Below are 3,604 nucleotides of genomic sequence, written 5' to 3'. Positions count from 1 at the left end.
ACATATTTGGTTGTGCTTCTTTGAAATGAAAAAAACAAAAACAAAAAAAAAGGTAAAAAGGAAAAAGACATACATTCGAAGACCTAAAATAAAAGATGAGTTCCGGGCAGTGCGCGTCCGAAACCGCGACCTCCAGGCTGGCCCCCGGTACCACGCGCTGCGGGACTTGGAGCGAACAGTTAAAGGGCAGAGCGCTGCCGGCGGAAGCCCACCCCTCACCCACGGCCCAGCCAACAAGGGAGCAAAGGGTTATTTTCGCGCCACAAAATATGCAAATACAGGGGCGGCCCGAGGGCCAATGGGTGGAGACCAGCTAAGACTCCAGAGGCGGCAACTATCGATGATAGGCTCGCTGTCCCCACCAATCGGCGCGCGGCTCCGGCGAGGGCGGCGCCTCTCCCGGCGCTGGGTGAGGGTCTGAATCCTGCGGGGCAGCCCGTCAGCGTCGGAGCCCCGCCCTAGGTCGCCTTTCCGCACCCTCGGCGGCCGCCCCGCCCCGCCCCGGCCGAGCAGACGCTGCCTTCGTTATTTCTCCGCGGGGACCGAGCATCTTCGTGCGTGCGCCCGCCTCGCGACTTTACACGTAGTCTCCGTGCATGGATGCGGCCGGGTGGTCAGGGCTCCAGCGGCCCATGAAGACTTTCTCTGGCGTGCGTTTCGACGGGTTTGTCTTCTCTGTGCGGAGCTGGAGAAAGGGAACAAACCACCCCATCTTCTCGGTTCTCGGGCACCATGTTTAATACAGATAGAAGGGACACATTCCGGAGTGAGAGCAGACCCAGGTCTCGGATCTCGCCTATGATTGGAACAGAGCTCAGGGGAGCGCTTCCCGAGAAGAGTGAAAGGCGACCACAGGCGTGAGGGCGTCAGGCCCGGGTAGCCAGCCCTCTGCTCGCCCACAACCTGTGGCTACAGCAGCGGTAACGGACCTTCCAGGCAGACTTTCACGTTACACACAACCTCAAACATTTTTACTTTTCCGGGTCATCAGAAGAAATGCAGCTGTCGAATGTGTAAACAGATGGGACGGAACCCTTTTTCCATGGAATTAATATTAATTAGGGAGCTACAATTGCTGAAGAATCTGTACTGGTCCATGTACAAACAATGTGAGAAAATTCTTTAAGGCACCCATAACAATTAATATACGAATTTGAAGAGTTATACTGACCTCATATATGTTTTGGGAAATTCATCACGTATTTTTTTCGCTTGAAAAGCTAATAATTACCCAGTTTTTGTTTTGTTTTGGTGTTTAATTTTGCAACGGTTAATAATTTTGCAACGGTTAATACTCAACCTCTCAAATGTTTGGAAGATTGGAAATGGTTTATATCCACTTCCTTTTTGATGTTTCAACTTCATTACTGGAGTGGTAAGGTCCTAGACAAAGTATCCAGTTTGTTACAACAATAATACAGATTAAATTCACAGGAGCCCAGGAACATATTCATTAAATTGCCACACACTTTGTTTAAATTCCAGCTGTTAAGAATTGTTTAACAGTGACAGATAAACATAATTTATTCCAGGTTTTAAAACTAGTTATTTCGTTAGGTATCATTTTTAATAAAATCAAATACAGTTAATCCAGGGAGCAATCAATACAATTTGGTAGCAAGCTGATCAGTTTGTCATTAAAAAAATTAAGTTCTATGATCAGACTCTTAAAAGTGATTTCCAGAAAAGCAAACATTACGAATAAAAACATTTTTCCAACTAGGCTTGGTTCACACGAATGAAGTACTACAAAAATAAATTCGTAAAATTTACACTGATTTTTTTTGAGTGCCACAGAAGCCTAAAGGAATACATATTTTCCTTGAGAGCCATTTTTCTTTCCAAATCATGAAGGCGAAGAATAGCTTTTTAAAATAGCTAACTTAGCCTTAAAAATTCACGTCCAAAGTGTTCTTTCCAGATTTCCAATAGTTCTGAATACTGTGTCATAATTTCATAAAGACCATTTTACTAAATTAAGCTTAGGTGAAAATATTGTTAAAGTGTGTTTACATTTATACAGTTAGGTTTGCTTAGCAGGAAAGAAAAACCTGTTAGAAAGAACAGTTGCATTTAAAATGGATGATCTGACACCTTCCGGTTACTTAACAGAAAATTGTAAGTTCCTTTTAAAAGACAAAATGCAAATACTCTAGATCGTTCAATAGTTTCGCGTTTTAAAAACAAGCTACTACTTGTTTTTTCTTTAAGAGATACTTTAAAGTATTATTAAGGTTTTTTGAAAGAGCACACCATATCAAATTATCAATTGCTGAAGGCATTTGTAATATGAAGCATATATTTTCTCTATTCACATTTTTCAGCAAAACATTAGATTTTTGCCTGTATTTTCAGGCTATATAGAACTTAATTTCAGCCATCAAACCCCGGCAATTTCTCTTTTCCATAAAATGCCTGTTAAAAATATATCACGAGTTATCTTTGAAGCCTTTGAGTAGAGCACACAACCATTAAACCACAGTTGAAGGTGCTCACAAGGGCAGGGGAACTGCCTTTCCCTATTCCTGTTCTCTGGCTCACAGTTAGTAGGCTCAGGGAGGCTCCACCGGGCCCAGACCCAACCCCCCAACCACCATTGTGCTCGTTACCTACAGGGAAAATTATGAATGGCTCTCACAGTCAAAGGAAGGCAGAAAGAGCCGAGGAACAGTTCCCCAGCGCGGCCGCCACCTAAGGCGGACGCTGAACAGGGTTCCCTGAGAGTCCCAAGTTCTTTTAACAAAAATTATTTAAATAAAAGTATCAGTCACCCCCCCCAACCCTCCCCCTCCGAAAAACCACAGGAAGCGAGGGTTTCCCTTTAAGTACCGACTTTTCCCACTCGGCCATCCCCAGCCCCACAGCCTCCGCCCCGCGCCCCTCCCCCACGCGGCCAGCCCGCCCCCGGCCTCATTTATCCAGAGTCTTCTCGCAGCCGAGCAGCCAATGAACGGCGAGGCGGAGAGCCACCCGGAGCGCAGGCGGAGGAGGTGTCGCGTAGACACCCGCCCAGGACGCCGGCTCCCCTCCCCCACGCCGGCCCGGGCTGCCCCGCTTGCTCGGTCCCCGGGGCCCTCGAGGGGAGCGGCGCTCTGCCTCGGGGTTCTACTTTCCCCGGTCCCCCGAGCCACCGTGCGAGTTCGAGATTGTCATTCCGATGTCGTTGTTAAGTGACCCGTTTTTCAAAAATCGAATGGTTAAAACTACGGTAACTGCAACGGCGGGACCCCTAACCGCTTCCTCCCCTTAAGAAAAAAAGGATCATTCGTCTGACCCTCACGGGGCTCGGACCTTTTCGAAACTCGCCGTGCCAATCGGGCCCGGCGCCGGCGGCAGCGGCTGGGCGTTCTCCACCCCTCCCCGGCTCCGAGTCCCTCGCCCAACCTCGCTTCCCCTCCCCCTCTCGCTTTTTTTTTTTTTTTTCCCTTTCCTCCGAAACCCACTCTAATTGAGGCGCCGGGATTCCTCACGTGAGACGTTGATTTGTAGTTTGAACACGTGGCTCATTCAAAAAGCCGGACACTCGGAGCGGCTGCCCCCGCCCCGCTCCCCTCGCCGCTGCCAGTCACCCCTCGGGTTTTTTTTTTTTTTTTTTTTTTTTTTT

General features: G+C 47.9%; 1 protein-coding gene across 2 annotated transcripts in view; it reads left to right on the top strand.

The window, feature by feature from the left end:
• Positions 1–2,960: 2,960 nt before the first annotated feature.
• Positions 2,961–3,604, top strand: part of Igf2bp3 (insulin like growth factor 2 mRNA binding protein 3) — a 135,481-nt gene continuing 134,837 nt past the window's right edge. The window contains exon 1 of one of the 2 annotated variants that reach the window (XM_031381815.1): positions 2,961–3,208. The gene's annotated coding sequence lies outside the window, so the exon portion shown is untranslated. The remainder of the gene's footprint in view (positions 3,209–3,604) is intronic. The other variant, XM_031381817.1, reaches the window with a different exon arrangement.

This window comes from Mastomys coucha, unplaced genomic scaffold, assembly GCF_008632895.1.
Source record: "Mastomys coucha isolate ucsf_1 unplaced genomic scaffold, UCSF_Mcou_1 pScaffold20, whole genome shotgun sequence".
Classification (NCBI taxonomy): Eukaryota; Metazoa; Chordata; class Mammalia; order Rodentia; family Muridae; genus Mastomys; species Mastomys coucha.
The sequence above is the reverse complement of the archived record's forward strand: the minus strand, read 5'-3'. Positions and strand labels throughout refer to the sequence as shown.